Source organism: Pollicipes pollicipes, unplaced genomic scaffold, assembly GCF_011947565.3.
Source record: "Pollicipes pollicipes isolate AB1234 unplaced genomic scaffold, Ppol_2.1 Scaffold_5724;HRSCAF=6776_pilon_pilon_pilon, whole genome shotgun sequence".
In the NCBI taxonomy this organism is placed as follows: Eukaryota; Metazoa; Arthropoda; class Thecostraca; order Pollicipedomorpha; family Pollicipedidae; genus Pollicipes; species Pollicipes pollicipes.
Genome location: NW_023596746.1, coordinates 30,820,551 through 30,841,609, shown reverse-complemented (window position 1 = coordinate 30,841,609; position 21,059 = coordinate 30,820,551). Strand labels below are relative to the sequence as shown.

Here is a 21,059-nt window from a genome sequence, read left to right as displayed (position 1 = left end):
CGCTCCCTGCCCTGTGCGCTCTCACTTTCCGCTTAAGTCGCCACCTATCCGAGGGCGAGAAGCGCCCACGAAGCGTCCACGCCGCTGGGGGCGACCGTTAGACCGGGCGCGGCCAGCCAGTCAGCTCCGCTCGCGCCAGCACCAGCCCCGTCAGGCATCGACGCACATCCCATCACGGAAGCTGCGTGGGGCAGACTGCCGGCATTAGCTCCGACGACCAGACATGAGTTGCTGGAAAGTGATTCATCGCGGCTGTCCGCCGACGGCGCCAGCCGGCCTTGTGCGTCTCATCTCAGCAAGCAGCAGGCATCCCACGCGCTGTCAAACACAGCCGCGGCCCGATGCTGAACCGATCGCCGATAACGTCCGAGGGAAAGGCGGCGATGACGGCGGAACTGCCGAACGAATGGACTTGATCAGTGTGACAAGGCCAGCTGGTGCCCAGCGGCTGTCGTTTGCGCTTCAGGCCCAGCCAGACATTGAAGCCGATACCCGTGCCTCACGGCTCTATGGGCTGTGACCACACGTTTGTTCAGTGCTGGATGTGTTCATGTGCCGGATTTTGTTTGGACGTGCTGGATTTTGTTTGGACGTGCTTTACTATTGACATAAGCCCAGACGGCTTGTTTAACGGTGCTATCCTGTCCCGACGCTTGTTTGCATTCTCTCGAGCCTGTTGTGTAATGGATGATCGAGGATATTTACCTGAAATTTTACTTTCGCCGGATAGAACATTCCATCCATCACATTGTCGTGATCCATTGATTAAAGTTTGACCCGTTACTTCATCGTCTGTGTGAAACAACAGAAACAGCGGTTGGGGTCCAAGTCGACTCGCCGATCATTTAACCAGTAACGCCATTTTATGCACTGTTTGGTAATCCTACCAAAATGAAATGACGTACAGCTCCAGCGGGAGTAAAGGGAATCGAGAAAAGCATATGTCCTTCAGTCGCTACTAGGTTCATTAGAAGAACTGCACATATTTGCTAGCTCTGCAACACAGCACGTGGATGTTGAAGGGGACAGCTGTCCCGCATATCACGTGGGATGCGTGGAAAAACACAGTGTGGCGCATGCAGTGAGGAGCGGAGAATTAGGCAGCCTCTGAACCAATCGTGCCACCCGGCTGCTGCTGAAATTAACACTGGTTTTTGTATTGCCCAACAGATGTTGACCGTATTCCTGCTTCGGCAGTAGCACACACAAGTAACCCGCACACAGCATCGAGATACTCAACCGTACATGGACCATCCCTCTCAGAAGCTAATATAATGCCAGGGGATGATTTGAACCGGTGGCCATCTCTAAAAAAGCCTTTTGGGGGAAGTAGTGGATACTGGAGGCCAACGTCAGTTCAGAACACAGGGCCATCAGGAGACAACGCGCACAGGCACAAGCACCCAGTGAGACGATGATATCACGAGAAATCAGTCAGTTCTATAGGAGGGTTATATCAATAGGTGATATCTCTGCAGATATCATAAGTCACGAAACACGAACAAATCATTTAATGCATGCTGGAAATGCTCCTGAAATACAGCAGCACTAGGAATGGTGCATGCTGGCTTTGTGTGTCGGGCACAGCAATGTCAAAGTTTCAGAAGACAATGTGCATCGGCCTTCGATCCCAGGGGACACCGGTGTAAGGGAGCGATGTGCACTGTGCATCATTGTCAGGGGACGGCGATGCTATGGAACAAGCGCCGACCATCATTCCCGAAATACAGTGACACGAGATGACCCAGAGCATCTCCCATTTCACATCTGCATTGCATCGCATCAGATCGCATCATATCGCATCACATAAAATCGCATCGCATCGTATCTGCGTCTCACCGGGCCCGCCGGGCCATCAACTCGCCTTGCCCAATCGGCGCCGACGGGGCCCGACCGCGGAGCGGAGAGCGGCTCTCCGGAGAGCTAGTCGGGAGTCGGCGCTAACGGAGCGGAGAGCGGCTCTCCCGAGAGGTAGTCTGGCGTCCGGCGCTGACGGAGCGGCATCTCTCGACTTTGGGGGGCGGAGCCGCCAGACGCACCAGCTGCAGCGCCGGCCGTCGGATACGGTAGCAGCAGCTGACACCACGCCAGGTGGTGGACGGATCCACCGGCAAAGCGTGATAGTCTGCCGGCGCTGCAGAGGCGAGTGAGTTGAAAGGAGGGCACGCCAGGTGGGTTTTCTCGTGCGAGGCTCGTGGTTTTGTGTGCTGGTGTGGATCGTGCTTCTTGTAACAGCTCCGAGTTGTGATCCCGCTACTGGTCATCAGCCGGGATGAATGCGTAAGACTGCAATAGATCTCCCTATTTATTTACGCATGCATTCCCAAGTAAGAGAATTGAACTATACCAAAGAGAGAGGCTGAGAGGGGAGGAGAGAGAGAGAGAGGGAGAGAGAGAGAGAGAGAGAGAGAGAGAGAGAGAGAGAGAGAGAGAGAGAGAGAGAGAGAGAGAGAGAGAGAGAGAGAGAGAGAGAGAGAGAGAGAAGAGAAGAGAGAGGGAGAGAGAGAGAGAGAGAGAAGAAGAGAGAGAGAGAGAGAGAGAGATAGAGAGAGAGAGATAAGAGCAGAGAGAGGAGAGAGAGAGAGAGAGAGAGAGAGAGAGAGAGAGGAGAGAGAGAGAGAGAGAGAGAGAGAGAGAGAGAGAGAGAGGACGGGGGAGAGACCTTAGTCGTTGAATAATCGTAGATCCTCTCAACTTCCACTCGATTTTCCTGCATTGAATAACTTTCAAAACGGAGAAACCTTTTTTGAAACGTGCAAACCTTCAAATGAAAGTATTAGATGGCTCGTGACAGAGCTGAACCTTTGCACATCGTGATTGGCGGTGCTATTTCTCAGTGCTATATACCAGCGTTTTTTTGCAATACCGTAAGTTCAAAATACAATGTCAAGCTCACAGAAGTGCAGTTAGGTACCTCAGATTTGCTTTTTCACTTACTAACGTTAGAAAGGTCGATAGGAGATAACTGAAATTAATTTCAGATGACGCCGTTTCATTGCAATTGTTAAACAATGTAGAGCGAACGGCAAGTTCTTGTCCCCATTTTTATTTTATGCATAGCGTAAGGCCAGTTCAAGAATTTGTAGGGAATTCGTAGGAAAATGGTACTGTTGCGCGAGTAAATATCTTATCACATCCTCAACAATAGACACAATTTGACTCCGTGACATGTCATTACCTTACTTCAGCTAACGTCGATGGCCAAACGTTGATTTGTTTGTGTTTACCCATGAATCCACACGCCAACTACTTAGAACCATCTCACTATTCTGTTTGCAACACAAATATACAATGCATAATTGTTGGAACGTATCTACTAATTAACATTACCCTTGCGGCCTCGTATCAGTGTGCATTAAGCAACACGATTAATTATCCTCATCATGTTATCAATTATCCTCCTAATTATGCTGTTTGCAACATAGATATATAGTTACGAATTGTTGGTACCTCTCCAATACCTAAACGTAAGCATTGCAGCTTGGTACCAGTGAGCCATAGACAACACGATTAATTACCCTCGAAATAATGCTGCAGCTACCGACAAGACCAAACGCACACAACAGCCGCCGGGGAACGTGTTGCCCCTTATCAAATCTATGGCACACATTACCATGTAAGTGACTAAATGTAAGCGGGCAAAAATTTGCGACAAACATGTAAAAATAAGCAGATTGAAAACAGGCGATGCTATTTTACAACACACCAGACGTTGAGCGTGCCTGCGGCGCGCCAAATTTGGTTTTCAGGGAAAATCCTCCAGTTGTGCCTTCCGATTTCATTGTGAAATCGAACGTGCGCGTATGGCTGCGAATAGCCGTTTGAATGAAGCAATCGGCTGAATCACTACTAAGATAAACCGGAAGTATCCCAGCCACATGAGTTGGGAATTGGAAAGGTCCCCGGTTAGCTTACTAACCTAGCTGGGTTCAAAAGGACGAACGTCTATCGCTGGGTGCTTATGTCACTTCAGAAGCTCCTACCTCGGTGAGGATGTCTGACTTCCAGTGTCTTTAGGTCCCACACAAGGAGGTCCTACCCAAGCCCAAGTGCCTGTCTTCCCCAGTACCTGCGGCCCACAGCGGTTACGTCTGGGCCCCAGTGTCGGCCGTCGGTCCACCGTCTCCAGTGTCTGAGCCCCAGTGTTGGCCATCAGCCCACCGTCTCCAGCGTCTGAGCCCCAGTGTCGGCCGTCGGCCCGCCGTCTCCAGCCTCTGAGCCCAGTGTCGGCCGTCGGTCCACCGTCTCCAGCGTCTGAGCCCCAGTGTCGGAGGTCAGTCCACTGTCTCCAGTGTCTGAGCCCCAGTGTCGGCCGTCGATCCACCGTCTCCAGCGTCTGAGCCCCAGTGTCGGCCGTCGATCCACCGTCTCCAGCGTCTGAGCCCCAGTGTCGGCCGTCGGCCCACTGCCTCCAGCGTCTGACACAGTCTGTACCCTGGTACGCAGTCCCAATAAGCATACTGAAGAGGGTGATCCGAGCGATCCACCCCGCTGGTCCTCCTGACGGTGTTATGAAAGCGAACTATCTTGGCCAAACTGGGATCTTATTTGCTACCAGACAATCGGAGCTTCTGCGAAGACGAATTGTGTTCGAGATGATCAAGGTAAAATTGTTATTGATGGCGTCACATTTGTAGCATAATGCATTAAAGTAGCATGAAATATTAGTCGTTTGCCACCGTTACTAACACAACCATACCTATTGCGACTTTTTTATGCCGGGCCAGTGCGGTGATATTTTTAACGTCCGAAAACATTGCCATAGTATCTGAGCTCACGGACTTTGATGCACATCGGTGTGCGTTTAAAGACGTCGAGTGTCCTGCAGTTTCGTTCCCAGATCTGACCTAAAACACGACTTGATAAGCAATACATTGCATTTTAAAATCTAGGTTTAGCCAAGTTAAGATTCAGCACACTATTCCTGACCGTCGCGAAAAACGGCATAAGCGGACGTCAAACCGCCCATGCCCTGGCTATTTCAGGTGCTGGTGAATGAAAAGTGTTTTTATTATTCATCTGCGGCTTCGTAAGCTTGACGGTATTCAACGCAATCTTTCACTTCACGAAACGCAGCCAATGCGTTTACCACACAGCCTTTGTGTGTTTACAAGGCTGACCGTGACTGAGGCCGCCGTGCGCGCGCTGCGTGATGGACGTGTGGTATCGGCGGCGACAAATTAGTCCCGATCGACCTGCGCTATGCCGAGAAAGCGTGTGAACCCGTCACGGCGGCCAACGCGTCCGCTCCGCGTACGAAGGTCGGCCGACGCCCCCGCCCGGTCGCATCCGGTCACCTGGCGCTGCTAACGCCGCCCTCTGTCGGTCAGGAGAAGCGGTGTGGGACGCACCGCCTCAGGCGCTTCGTCGGCTGCAAGGTCGGCGCCCGTACCTGGCGTCAGACAGAGCCCGCCGCAGACACCAGCGCCGGGCGCCGGAGAGTGCGGCGGCGCAGCCGCGGAGTCGGGAGACTGCAACGCAGCAGGCGTCTGCGGGAAGACATCTCGCCGCGCCGCCGACGGTGTTAGTGTCGTGTTCGGGAGTTGGGAGCGGACCGTGCCGATGCGTCTTGAATGACGGAGGACCGCCGCACAGCGCTGAGGCTTCCGTGACGGCCGGTTCTCGTCGGCTGTTGTGGTCGGTGGACGTTGAGGTTCAGTGCAGTGAGAGTGAGTAGCCGTGACACAAGTCGCCATGAGCCGCTCCGGTTGGACCATGTCCCTCCAGCGGCCGTCCAAGCTCGGCGGCAAGAAAATCACCAGGTGAGTTACGACAGCCGCCGTGGTGTGCGACTCATTCCCGCGTGCTGGCGTGAGATTGTGATGAAACAGGTCACGCGCTCGGAACGTTATTCACACATCCATATTCGAGGTATTTTAAACAGAAAATAACGCAGGTCGCTGTAACAGAAATTGCGGAGATTATGACGGGCTTGGCCACTTTAAAAATTACCAGGCACGGCTATGGTGATCAATGGCGAGATCTCTGGTGTGAGGCAGGCTGCCTCCTACGCTGTGTGTGTTCTAGCGTGACAGACATTCATTACTCATGCCATCGCGACTCATGTTCACGAGGGCCGAGTAAGCATGCCGTTTTTACACCAGCATCGCTCCAAGGCTAGGCGTCACACGACCAGCGTAAGATGTCTCCTAGCCCAGAGCGTCCATGAAGCCCTTATCCCCAAACTGCACAATAACTCAGGCTGTTGTGTAATGTACAGTTTCATCTCCTTCAGTACTTTGGAATGGTTGAACACAGATGGAAATGCTGATGTGCGATGTTGTAACGACCACTGAGGACTTGCTGTGAGCAAGGATGGAGAACAATGACGAACACTGGAGCGGTGAACCGACCAGAACGCGATCTTCCGATTAGAGAATTATAGCACTGCTAGCATGCCAATGGAAGAATGTAAAGCAGCGGTCACACCTGCCTTGCCAGTATTCTCTATCCATGTCAGTGTTTCCTGTCCAACCTGGTGATGGGGTTTGAGGATAAATGATCGTGCAGGACGAAGCTCTGAATTACCCACCACGTTTTGAAAAATTTCAGGCATTGTTATTGTGTAGCGAGCTGAAAGCGCACGAAAGCAATTCTATTTTGCACGGAACAATGCTTTTGTCTGTTTTATGGCTATTTATATCAAACGACTCTGTTTGCGACTCTTTATCATCATATCTGAAAGCTGAAGGTGACAACCAATACGGCAATTCATGCCCTCTCCATTCTCCTTTTTCCACTTGTCTTCTTTCCTGTCATATCAAGGATGCATGTAACACAATGCCTATGCGCAAACACAATGCAGAAGCGTCATAATCCAGACCCACTGTTATACAAGTGCAAAACAGTAATAAAGCACGAATATGTGTATATCCATGCATGACATGTTCGATCTGTACAACAGCTTGACGCATATTATTTGCTTTGTAACACGCATAATGTCAAACCCAGAGGCCGACCTGTGCGGCGTTGGACGGGCGTGGCCCTAACACAAGTGAGAGCTGACGCCACCTTTATCTGGATTATGCAAAAAACTAAGCTAATAGAGCCAGACACCATCCGTACCCCATGCCAGTTCGGTTGGCCAATGCGTTAGAAAGTCTACCTTTCCAGGTATTTTAACAGGCAGAGGTGGTCTATTGATGTGAAATTTACGGGAGAAATTATCAAATCGAGAACTTCTGAATGGTGTTACAATCCGGCCAACCGCTACCAAATAAGTGTAGAAACGCAAATTTTTCGTTATGTTCAGATTACAATTGACGAGGATACACGCCTTTGTAATATTGCACGGCTCAACATATCTTGGCTTAGGCTACATTGTCAGATGTTTTACATCACTTTTGAAGCTGGTTCAAACCGTGGTCGCTTTCCTGTCAATTCCGGCGCACCTACAGCCCGGACAACTCTGAGATCCCTTCCAAGGTGTAGTTTGTACATTTGTCTGAACAGTGCAGCTGATTCCACGTCTGCGTTTGCCCCGATGGTGAAATCGGACACCGATCCTAAAAACCTCCAAAACGGGAGCGTTCATCCTTTGCGCACAAGGGCGGGCGGCCGTGACACCATTTCGATGGCACGATTTCGGTTATGATAGGCAATGTCATGATATAAGATCATTATCATCTTACATCACGTCACCACCAACATCATGGTGACGCTCGGGTTGCCAGCCACACAAAAATGTCTATAAGACGCGCCGCAATAATTCACTTGCAAATGACCCAAGGGACAATGCACGACGCAAACAGTCGCGGCGACTTCACATGAGAGGCGTAAGCAATAACCTCGGTTGCGGGTAAGCAGCCTTGCTCAGCGACGGCGTAACGCTGCGTTCGCCGGGGCGTTAGAGAGCGCGGCGCGGCCACCGGTGAGCTGTATCACAGCCGCCGCCCCTCCGCCTGGCCGCCGGCCGGGCGCCTTTTGTCGCGTCGCGTCACGCCGCCGCCCTCGGCGCGCGTGACGGCGGGCGTGACGTAACGCCGCTGACCCGGCGCCGGCGTGACCCTGGCCAGTAACGAGGCGTCGGCCGCGGCGAGCCGCGTAACGGCGCCGGCCAGCGCCTGCCCGGGTCACGGCGACACGCACCACCATCACGGTCTGTGGGGCAGCTTTTGACCGAGAAACCGGCGCTTTTGACCCGGCTCGACCCAGCGTGCTGAATCTTCGGTTGTAGGTCAACGTGGCGAACGTTCGTATGACAGAAACTTGGACGCTTTTTGGACGTGTGTGTCAAGGATGATGCTTGCACTCATATGAAAGCGATTGAAAGGGCAAAAACACATGATTGCAGAAAGCGTTGCGTTGCCGAAATTCCGTAATGCCAAAGCAAGAACAGAGATGAAAAACGAACAATAGCGGACAATGCATGGAATGGTGTGGGTACATGCTCAAGGTACATGAGCAGCCTGTCACTGACAATGCGAGGCAAGAATCAGCCCTTTACTGACCGCAGCACCCGACAAAGAGCGGATTCATTGGGGGGGGGGGGGGGGGGGGGGGGGGGGGAGCGGCTAGGCTTCAATATTTTGTTTTTGGTTTGGTCGCTGGTCATCCTGTTCAGTGCTCGGAACCTCCCCCCAGATCTAATTTCAACCCACTATTGGTGTTGTGTTTGGGGCTGTACGGCGCGCGTCGTGGTGCAACTCGCTATGGAGTGTATATGGGCGTGTATCAATGCGGCGGTCACATGGGCGTTACAGCCTGGGCCTCCCGCGTGGATGTCAAACACGCTCTTGCCGGAGCTACTCTACCCGTCATGTGCATACCTACTCCCTCCCCCACCTCTTGGTGCCTGACAAGCCATCGGGGCTGGGCCACGCCGCCTGGACTGGCCCTGGGGCCGATCTCCCGCGCGGCACAGCGCCTGCCCCCAGGCAGGCCCAGCGCCACACCGCCGCTGGGGGCGCTCCAGCGGGAGTCGATGACACGGTCCACTGCCTCCGCCGAGGTCGCGGTCGGATTGGCGGTACGCTTGTGGCAGGTTTCGCTCGTTACTTCGAAGACCTTCGCCTTGCGTGTGCTCCATGCCTCAGCGCGCGCTCCCTTTGTTTCCAGCGTAAGTTGTGGGATAAAAAATGGTAGATACACTGTGCGTTGCGTTGACCGCCGTGAACGGCGCCCAGTTTTTCAGAGTGAGCCCAGGAGAGCTAGGCGGAAAGGCTGTTGCGTAACGTGTCTCTCGATGTCAGACCATACTGCTTCACACGACGGCCAGATGATCGATGCACTGGGTCCCAGACTTGGTACAGAAAGGTTACGATTTGGGTGGGCTTCGTTGTTTGATTAGCCCTTCAAAATGTGTGTTGGGCCAGTCAGGTACATGATAGATAAACTCCCTGTGCCCTTTTGTGCGGCTACCACGAGGTGTGAAAGCTGCTTATCGTGATGAACGCCTCTCTCTCTCTATGAGCACCAATTTATCTGCGGGACGGACAGAGATGACCCAGAGTGATGTGGGCATGAGGTTAACGTTTACTCAGCACGGGCGCGTGGTAAGGCCATCCAATCAGGAGCGTTACTAAGCCGTTAAAGCTTACTTCATTGGGGATTTATTTAATAGGAACCTCAGTAAAGGAGAAGAAAACACGGGTGACTGAGAATCATTTGCTGTGAAGCCAGGACATGACAAATTAACAATGGGTGGATGTCCTAACAACCTATCAAAAGGCCATGCGAAGAACTCCGTTGACGCTGGTCTGGCGGAACTTGACAGGGAAAGGCGCCTTTTACCTATGCCTCTTTCCGCTTCGTTCCAAGTAGCACTTTTGGAAGCATCAATGCAGTTTTGCTGATGGTGCTTTTCCTCTCGGCCTCAATATGGTTGGCTCGCTTTTTTTAGATAGAGTGGGTCCTGATAATGCACTTGCTCAACATCTCTCGACAGGGGGAAAAAGTGATGCCGTTTGTGGTCATACCACTGACCGCCGGGCAATTCCAATCAAACGTCCTCAACACGTCGCCGCCGTCCGAAGATACCTGCACGCCATGAGGCAGCCGAACAAAAACCGGCCGCTCGTCAACAACGGAGTCAAGGCGACGGGCCGTCGTCGGCGGCGGCCCGACTGACCTCCCTCCTGGCCACGCGGGGCGGCGGCGTGGCCCTGGCGCCGGCCTGACCGCGGCCTGGCCGGGCCGGCGCGTCCTCTGGCGGTGCCGAGCTCGCGCGTGAGCTGCGCGGCCGGCGGCCGGCGGCCGGCGTGGCCATGGCAGTGCCTGCTCGTTCCGCGCCATTAAGTCGAGCAGGCCCTGCCAAAAGCGGGTCACGCTCGCGCTCTGTCGCGTAGATACCCTCGACTCACTCTCCCCTGTCAGAGATTGATCGAGATTGGAGCGAGAGGACAAGAAAGCGGGGGAGGGGACGAGAGAGAGAGAGAGAGAGAGAGAGAGAGAGAGAGAGAGAGAGAGAGAGAGAGAGAGAGAGAGAGAGAGAGAGAGAGAGAGAGAGAGAGAGAGAGAGAGAGAGAGAGAGAGGGTAGATAAATAGGAGAAACAGATACAAAGGGAGAAGGGGAGCGTAAAGAAGGGAGAGAAAATGAGGGAGTGGAAGAGGGAAAGGATTATAGAAACGCAACAGAATACGTTGAATTGAAAGTAGAAATGCGATAAACAGAAAAAGTGTGCAAAACAAAGGATGCGCATACGAAATGTGTCCATAACAAACAATGAACATGTGCTCTAACTGAGCTCAACGTGGCACCGAGGCGCTCTACTTTCTGGCATTCTCTCTACCATTAAACTACTCCCATTAGCTTGTTACGCAGTGTTTATGGATGATATGGATCATCTATTTCCCTCTAATAGGTGAAAATTGCCGTCAGAAAGGCATTTAGCAGGTACCAAACCATTCAACGTTATGAACACTTGGCACGCGTTCGTAACTTCGAAACGAGGAAGAATGATGAAATGATCGATCGTAAATAGTCGGCAGTTTGTTGGCACTTTAATACAGAGTATGAAAGGTCTCGACTTCGCTGAGAGACTGTGTGCTTAATTTTACTGCCCAAAGAATTAGTCTATGCTGCCTGTGCACCAAATAATTTATTCTTATTAGAAGCCGTCATATGTCATATGACAACAGGACGAACGCGGGCTCTAATGCACTGCTTAAGCGCCTAATCACAAGAGCTGAGGACTATTTGCACACATTTATCGACGAATTCGAAGGATTCGACCAGCAGTCTTGCCCGCCTTTGAGCGCATGCTAGTGGTTTTTCACCGGCCGTCGTATTCTGGCCACCATGCTACCGGCCGGTAGGCCTGAGGCAGCAACGCATCGTCATAACGCGGAAAAGGAGATCTTCAGCGGCCCTCTCAACGCCGTACAGGGGTATTCGCACCGCAAAATAAGTTTATTCCGCTAAAAACGCACAGTGAGAAATCTAAAACGCCTAGGGCCGTATCCCGACTTATGTCCTGGACCGTAATGGCATAATGGCACAGTGTCCTGGACACTAAAAACAGCGTCCTGAACCACAGTTCGTCCCGGCAGTCCAGACAGCGATGCGTTGTCTTCGAACGACAAACGCAGGTATGCACCAGACCCTAATGGGAGCATCCGGTCACGTTTGTGTGCGCCTAAAGTCACAACTATTTCGGCGAGAAAACATTCGAAGGAACTGTCCTATTTGTGGCGTCATCCGGTGTTTTGACATGATATAAATGACCTTGATATAGGAAGGACTTCAAGAATGTGCCTTACATGCATTGAAAAAATCACACGTATGACAAACAGTTATCTGTGTTTGTGTTTTCAACTGCCTACTTTACTTAAATCTGTCGTCGCTGCTCATCTTGATACGCGTTTTTGCAACATTCGGCGGCGGAGACACAGTGGCTACATTTTCTTCACGGGAGTGCCTTGTGAAAGATGCTCGGCGACGTCAACTTGTTTATCGTTATTGTGCGCATACATTTTAGCAAAAAATTCTGGTGATATCTCGGCTATCGTAATTCCACCTATCTGAGGTTGTTGCACACGGGCCGCAAATCATCATCGATCAGCTTCTCGCTGGGTTAAATCGGAGATCTTGAAGCCAACTGCTAACGGTCGAGGACGCAAGACATTAAAGGCCCTCAGTTTTGATTGAACAAATATTGCAGGAGGTAGCAATGTTCACGGTGCGCACAACGTGCTGCACCTCTTAAAAAATTTACGATGGATTTTAAAATGATCACTACAGTTATCACCTCCTCACAAAACTCGTCGGTGATTACTGAGAAAGGTCAACTTGTTCTCTTTGCATTCCGAGCAAAGCATTTGACCCAGATGTTGGCAAGACTTAGCTAGATGTCTGGGCCATTACAGTTCATGGTTACAGCATTATTTCTCCGGGGAAAATTCCGTACTCTGCCTCAGATTTTCGACCACGGTTCCTTACGCGAAGCAGAGTGGTGATTGTACCCCAACACCTTGTTATTTGCAATGGTATCGTCACGGGCGACAGCGGAAAGAAATCATAATCATGACCGCAAAAGATGCCTGAATGATAACTCATGACATATAGTAACCTAACAACTGGATTTCAGCGACGAAGCCAACGTCGATTCATCATGGCACCGCACACGTTTCGTGTGCTCTACGTCCACTGGTATCAGCAAGAAATCCAGAATAGTTAGAATTTATGCTTATTATGATATGAAAGTTTGTTTTGCTTGGACGCCGACGTTCTTAGCTAGAAACGAACCGCTAATGCACGTGTCTGAAAAGAGTGCGATTTACCTTGCCACGGTTCCAAAAATCAAGACCCAGCCCCGTCCACTAAATGTAGAGTCCGAAATGACACAGATATTCTCATATTGACAGTCAGGCAGGAAAAGTGCCTAAGTTTCAGCGTCTGAGTCAAAGTAGTTCGTTGACGGCGTTGGAAAGACCAGACGGTATCCAATCGCTCCCGTCATAAAACTGGGGTATAGATGGCGCTGGTGTAACACGTAGGGATGAGCTCTGGTGTAGATGGCGCTAGAAGTCAGCGGCGCTAGGAATCAGTGGCGCTAGTAGAGTACGCTAGGATCAGTGGCGCTGGTAGCTATCCAGTAGACAAAAACCATACCTTATAGTTCGCTTCCCTAGGTGGCAGCACCACACCGCAGTGGAGGTGGTTAATGGCAATGCTCAAGGATGATGTTCATGGTATGCACAATTAGGCTGCTGTCCAAAGATGCAGCCTGATCGTGTGAACACGTTTTACAGATTAAATAGGGGACATAACGGCGGTTTCGAAATAATTAGAAATGATACCTATAAAGGTCCACAGTCCTATATACACGTCCACACCGTACGGAACCAAACAAACGATCCAAACCCGCAGCAGCTTCTCCATTTTCGACACGTTCCTCGACGCAGGCTGGCAAGACACCATGCCCATCCCTCACTCAATGTATTATTGGAACAATTAATACCATACATTATCTGCAGCTTCACTAATGGCCTTTTCAATTATACGATGCTCTCGAATCACCAGGTCTCGTTTAGGTTCGTCAAATCACGTTTTTTATCCTTACGCAGCTTTCCAAAATTCAAGAGGTAACGCTGATCCATCTTAACGTATCTGGTCATTTGCTTTCAGCGAGCAACCCGAGATTAACTAGCTTGGTCTCTTAATTGTTAGTCCTGAATCGCCTTGACATCGGCCTATCTGGTGTCAGGAGCTGCATATACAACTACCATATTGGTACTGTGAATTCAGTTGGTATTAGCCAGTGCAGTAACCGGACAGCGGATGCCGCCAAATAAAGTCCCACTTTTGAGATAAGAGGTGTCATTCCCGATATCCCACATATTCTTTGCGATCGTGGCATTAGAAGGGCGATGCCTGGCATTTCCTGAGATTGCAAACATTGAGCTGTGGCCAACGCTTCCACCACCGCCATCTCGATGTACGTCGCTGCCGTTGATACACGTTCGCAAATTCTGGTAAATGGTTGAGGCATTTTTACTCCTAGCACGTGACGCACGCAATACACACCCACCTCTCTCCTTTTTGACACCGATCGTCGCTCCCATGTCGCCGTCACTTCAAGGTTGTTTCTCTAACGCACACAGAAAAGAGGCGCGAAGATGACATTTCACCATTAGTTGATCTTTTTTGATTAAATGCGCATTTCATTCCTGTTTGCTTCGGTGATTGCATGCCACACATACTTTTGTAGATTGTATGATGTCAAGTGTCCCTCACTTATTTATTCGTTTTTAACAGCCTAATTCTTTTTTGTTTTTCACTCCATGAAAATCATTCATTCTCGGCCTTACTACTACATTGATTGAAGATTGATCTATGTCGATGGTAGATTTTACCACTAGATGTTGTATTTTTTTTTTCTGGGCCGGTCAAGTTAATCACACATGTGGCGATAACAATCAGTGTGTGGCATAAACGATGTCATCTCTTGTCACGTAACGTGGTGTGCCACTGTGCTTTGGAGCTGTTGGAATGCTGAAGCAGAGCAGGACTGTAAAGAATTAGAGCAAAACGTTAAGAGAGAGGATTTCGGAGTAGCGTATGCACACCAGAAACAAAAAAGGTGTTTTTGTTGCTTTTGCTGTGCTGCCGAATGAAGACCTCGCGAAACTTTTGTTGCACCATCGGTCTTAGGGTTAGTTAAACTCTTTTCAAAGCCTCTGGTGACGCTAACTTGATCTTGAATGACGCTCACATCGCCATTTACACTCAACAGTCGCAAGGAGTCAGGATACAACAGCTGAGTGGGGCTTGTTTAAGTAAACTTAAAATTGACGCTGGTGAGGATATGACCCTGAGTTATCTTTGCAAAGACCATCGCTGCTGTTAATTTTCATTATTTGATTGCTACGCGTTGTCTGAATCACAGAACGATTAGATCCGACGGACTCGGCAAAATAAAGGGCAAGTCGCAAAGCGTTTTGTTCCATATTTTATGCTATGAAGACCCGTGACAACACAGCAACGTCACTTAACACGGTAGTGCATGAAAGGTACAAGTCAGGCAAACAACGCTTTAAAGCTCAAGTAGCCAGCATTGCATTGTGCAGCATCAATGAATAGAGGCTACTGAGAACAATTATCACATGCTCAACGTGAGTTTCCTTCCATGATAATTGGTACGCCGCTAGCGTGCTTCATCGCCGTTGCCACAGGGCGGCACGCCAACGTTTGATAAGATGGATAATGCGGATAATACAAATAAGTCACCTTGCCTGCAGCCCTAGTAAGTTTCACCTTTTTCCGATTTGGCACGCATGTGTAATGAATGTCTTCAGGTAGTGCTTTCCTACAAGAACTCCCGGTACCTCCCATTTTTTGCAGATCCCTGGATTTTGACCCCTCCCTACAGCTGGATCGGCTGATTCGAGTTCACGATAGCAGGCATCGTTTCACCGATCGCGCAGGCCTTCGTCGTGAATGCTTTTGATCCTCGGTTCCCTTGAGCGACTGCACGGTAACGAAACCTTTGCCGATGACGTCGTGAAAACTGTTTCTGCCCTGCACGCTTTTAGACGACCATACGTGACCAGGTTCCTGTCCAGCGAAACCCCACTGATGTAGGCCACTGTTTTCCCCTGATGTCTCCCCAACCCCCACCCAACCTGCACGATTATTCTATGGCCTCTGGTGACCTGAGGTGTATGTTGTAACCACGATGTCTGTTTTTAGATCCCGAGACGGAGAATGCAGACGCCGGTGTATTAACCCAATTTGTGGCTGAGAATTCGGTTTATTCCATCGTAATGCGCGCAGATGCCCTCCCATGAAGAAGTAGGGGCATCAAGTGCCCAAAGGCCTACACCTTCCCTTGCCTCATGCGCGTCATTGCCACAGCAGCCAGCGGCGCTGGAGCGACAACCTGTGGAAACGCAGCCATAAGCCTGAGGTGGACAGGTCGGTGTCACCGACGGGAACGCAGCTATGGGCCTGGGTGGACAGGTCGGTGTCACCGACGGGAACACAGCCATGGGCCGGGGTGGACAGGTCGGTGTCACCTGCGGGAACACAGCCATGGGCCGGGGTGGACAGGTCGGTGTCACCGGCGGGAACACAGACATGAGCAGGGGTGGACAGGTCGGTGTCACCGGCGAAAACACAACCATGAGCCGGGGTGGACAGGTCGACGCCACCGGCGAAAACACAGCCATGAGCCAGGGTGGACAGGTCGGTATCACCGGCGAAAACACAGCCATGAGCCGGGGTGGACAGGTCGGTGTCACCGGCGAAAACACAGACATGAGCAGGGTTGGACAGGTCGGTGTCGCCGGCGAAAACACAGTATGGGCCGGGGTGGACAGGTCGGTGTCACCAACGTGAACCCAGCCATGAACCCGGGGTGGAGAGGTCGGTGGTGGTCGGCTGAGGCCGGTCAAGTCCGGTTCTTCTGCTGGTGCTGCCACGACCGGTTCCCGAGGCTGGAATGTCACCGGCCCTTTGTGTGCCGCGCTCGAGTAGGCTGGAGTCGGCTGTACCCTACATGGGCAACTCTACTGTGGGTTTTCCTGTCGTTCGTCTCCCCGATATCGTCAATGCTGGGCACACACTGACGTACGAGTACGCGGTAAACAGGCGTACTTTTGCGCACACTCCTGGTCCGCGAACGCATTCTATGTACCACATACACATATGCAGATATGCACATCTGTAACGTATAGTAGTGTCCCTAAACGCTTTACGCTTATTCCTGACAGACGTCAGGACAGACAAACTAATGCGACCGGTGTATGATTTACACCCATGCTTTTTCAATTGACGCCTGTCCGGTTTTGCATTGTGAAACGGGTAGCTGGAAAGCCTGCTAAAGTCATATTGAGACAATATCAACAAAAAAGTACAATGAAAAGAAATAAGAAAATATGGCAATAAAGCAAAAGGAATGAACACGGGATTTTTTCCGGTCAAAACGCAAAGCACTTTCTGAACTTAGATAACTTACTACACATGACAGGACATGGAGGGATAAAAAGTGGCAAACTCGACCTGCTGAGACTCGAAGACCACGATCATACGACAGGTCAGTCAAAAGTCAAACAAAAGTGGCAAACTCGACCTGCTGAGACTCGAAGACCACGATCATACGACAGGTCAGTCAAAAGTCAAACAAAAGGAGGCGAACTCGACCTGCTGAGACTCGAAGACCACGATCATGCAACAGGTCAGTCAAAAGTCAAACAAAAGGAGGCGAAATCATATCATAAAATGGGCCATCGCTTTTGATGATGTTGTGTTAGACAATCAATCACAGCCCGGCACAAACGGTTCGTCGCACAAACCGTAAGGATGATTCACAACATCTGCTGCATCATCGTATATGGTAAGTTTGGATGTCGAAATTGAGAGCGTAAATGCATGTCACGACTGATAAGGCATGTGAATAGCCTTATTCCTCGAAGAAAACCAGGGAGAATGCGGATATAGATGCGGTCATATTCTGTCAGCGTGCCCTTATCAAAACGAAGAACAGACGTGAATTAATTTACTTCAATTTTATTAATTTTATTAATAATTTATGTGATCCCTGACACCAAATCACATTAGGTTTTAATAATGTGTTTCAGTATATTAAATAAAATACTTTAATTTATTATCATATTAACTGTATTAGCTTCATTCATTTCTGCTCTTCGTTTCCATAAGAGCGTGTGGCCGAAATATCATCGCATCCATATCTCCATTCTCCTGGTTTTTCTCCGAGGAATAAGGCTATTACTACTGTCTTATCTGCGTGCATAATGCTCCTCGCAAATGCACTTAAAAAGTTACGAGATGGATTTCACGATTGGTGTAATTTTGCTATGTCAGTTCGGAACCAAAAGATTGTACACACAACACCTATACGGAACAAAACCTATACCAATATACAGTACACAGTGCTCTCTAGGTCGTTGTAATCGTCAGCGGCCACAATATACACCGGGATAATAATAGTTGATGCAATGGCAATCTCTGTCTCTCGCTATCCCGCGTCATCACGTGCACCGAATCCAGTGGGATTGGCTGTCGTGCCGCTGCGAGTGCTACTGTAATCTGCCTCCGCCGTCGTGATGGTGCGAAAGCGGGTTAGGCCAACCAGATTTATTTCTAACCTCATCAATCATGCGCTTGTGGGTTAATCCACAGAGAAGAGTAGGATAAATCTGAAAATTCCACAGAAACAGATTATTTAGAACAGGATTAGATCAAGCTGTCGAAATGGATTGGAAGGAATGTGAGTGATGATGCCAAGCAGGAGCACGCACTCAGGTGTGCTATATTGCTGATTAAGCTAAGTACGACTTAGTTTTGGCAGAATACGGATTATTGTGAGGGGATATGCCTGCTAAGCCGGCACAGGCCGGAGACCAGATGGAACTTGAAGCTTGTGGAAAATGAAACACTGGATGATCAAATGTATGATTTATGTTCCACTTCATCCCGCAGATTCGATTCATGAAGAACTTTCCCTGGAAACGGCCCGTACTCACGTACGGTCGTGACCCTTCACAGCCATGGGAGATCGTGGCTATTCGAGACGGCTGGGGCTGGCTGATTCCGGCCGAGAGTGTGGCCAAATGGGCTACCTAATGAGGGGCTGCACGGACTTTAGCTCGGGGTCGAGTGAGTCCCAGGCAGCACGGAAGGTGTCACAACCGCTGAATAGGGCTGAATCTATGAATGTGTGTGGTGAGCATCCTTGACGCTGAATATGATTCGGTGCCAGGGTGGTCTCGCTCTTGCAATAGATAACAAAGGCCAACGTGCGCAAGGTAAAAACAAAACTTTCTTGCTATAGAAACAGCTTACTTCTTTTTCTTCCCGCCATACCGCCACCTAAGTAGAGCGCAAGCAAAGTCGGTCACGACCGTGAGGCTGCCACAGGTCCTCAGATCACCTCGGTATGTTTCCCACCACGAGCGACCCCGCCCTCATCAGCGCGCGGCGGGCGCGCCGGCCAGCGCGTGTGGGCCGGCATCAGCGACGGCCGCGCGGCCGTGGGACAGCGGCCGTCGAGGCGCTGCACAGGGGCGTGACAGGTCCGATGGACGTCCGCGCGTGAGCTCGGCTCAAGACGCCCGCCGCACCGCTGGGCGTGGCCCCGGCCCAGACTGAACAACAGCCGGCCGGCGGCCTCCACGGCGGCCAGCCACGCCACTGGCGGCCGAAGCGCCGCAGTAGTAAATATGCAACGCGCTGCCTGGGGAACCTTGGCCGAGTCTGCGTTGACCGGGGAAACAAGTCGGCGGCGAAATGACGGCGAGCCAGGCGTGGCCACTGGGCGTGGGTGGGTAGGCGTGACGGGATCAGCAACGCTTTGTCTCAACGGTCCTGGAAGGATATGAAATTATACGCATTCCGTTTCTGACGCGTAGCTTGGCGGCGTATGTGGAGTTAACGTATGTTGTCAAGCGTCCTCGCTATCATGCTCTGGACACGACTCGCAAACTGAGTGTTCCCTACGAACACGCTCTGTGTCTCCTTTCTTTGGAACTCCGTGCTCGTTGTCACGCCCGTGCTCGTGCGTGACAGCTACGGCATCCGTGTCCACGCGCACGCGTGGTATCGGCCTCCCACGTAATCGGTGAGTGGCCGGGCCGCCGGAGACCGAGCCGCCGCTCGACTCTCCGATCGGCCGACCTCGCAGCGGTACAGGGCGCGGTCGCGGAGCCCCGTCGTGGCCCCGAGCTGCTCTCCTTGGCGGCCTGTTTGCTGCGCGCGTGATGTGAGCTATGTCGGCCCGAGCTGCATCATGGTAACGATGGGTGTGGTCTGCCACGCAGCGCCTCCCACGCGGATGTTCGGCGCCTCCTCGTCCTCCGTGCTGGAGAACGACGGCCGCGTGCTGGAGGAGCGCTGTGCGTGAGGCGGCTCTCGCAGCTGTTGGACAAGACTGCGTTCGGTTGGGACGTGGAATGTCTCGCGATGGCCGAGGCGTTACGCAAGGACAGTCCAGGAGCGACAGATCGGCGGTGACCGTCATAGATCGCGGGCAGGGACACCGGGTTTGGGACCGGGCTGTCCTCGCTCGGGAGCGGCAGCTCGAAGGCTATCATGCTGTTTCCCAACACAACACCGGACTGCCGACAGAGAGGCGGAGATAATGGCTGGAGATAACGACTGGAGGGAACCACATGTGCGGAAGTCAGGTGAAACGGAAGTTGGCCGCGTGAATCTATGTGGTTTTCAAACTACGTAAGGAGTCGCGCGACGCGACACGCGCGCATCAATCACAATTTGATAACCCTACCAGACTACGTACTAACTTCTGCTTTACCTGTCCTTTGCGCGTTCGGGTCACCCCGCAAATGGGTCAAGGTGATTCGAGCCTTACATACGACCAATACCGACAGTTGATTCCAGAGCTATCACCCATGGCACTGCATACCGACGGCTCTCGGATTGACATTTACGCCAGGTGGACAAACGAGACGCGTCAACATGCCAGCACCGGCCCGACTTGACTGCCATCCGAAACATTTACTCGAGAGAGCAGCGGCAGTAAAACGTCGCCGTGACGTTCCGCCGGCTCCTGGGACGTCCGCTCTCCGCCGGCGGCCGACGCTGGCGCCAAGCTCCGGAGAGCTCGTTCTGACCGTATCAGTGGGCGCGACGGGCGCTCGTGCCCCAGCGGGGCGCCTGACCCAGCTCGGATCATACCGGGCGCCCCCCGAAAACAAACAGGCCTGACGCAACCGCCCAGATCGCGCGTATGTAAATGTCGAGCGGTAAAACCGCCGGCAGAGGCAGGGCGGCGGAGAGAGGGCCGCAGATAAACGGGACGCTGTTAAGATGGATATGGAAAGTAAGAGTGCGGTAGGAAGGAAGAAAAGGGAAAACTAAAGCGTGGTTGGCAATGCTGCAAGTTTGCCCTTCCGGGTTCTCTTCAGCTATGCCCCCCACCCCCGCCGCGAAAGGCTCAGCGAACGGATCGAACGTCCGTCCGAAGACAGTTCAACATTTCCGCAAATGTTTTCGGTGTCCCAGCACGAGCCACGGGGTCCTCTGGTTAGATTCTGATTATTAACACATGCACGTGCATGTGTGCACCGTACAAAGTAGGTGCTTCTGTTTTCGGCGCACTTGAGAAACAGTCTTGGCCACTGGCTGGCGGGTGTGACG

The 21,059-nt window shown here is 51.6% G+C and overlaps 1 long non-coding RNA gene across 1 annotated transcript in view; it reads left to right on the top strand.

Annotated features, from left to right (window-relative positions):
• The first annotated feature begins 1,971 nt into the window (after positions 1-1,971).
• LOC119103562 (uncharacterized) overlaps positions 1,972-21,059 on the top strand; it is a 46,869-nt gene continuing 27,781 nt past the window's right edge. Inside the window, exons 1-2 of the long non-coding RNA XR_005094778.1 lie at positions 1,972-2,171; positions 5,331-5,762. This is a non-coding gene — a long non-coding RNA (uncharacterized LOC119103562). The remainder of the gene's footprint in view (positions 2,172-5,330; positions 5,763-21,059) is intronic.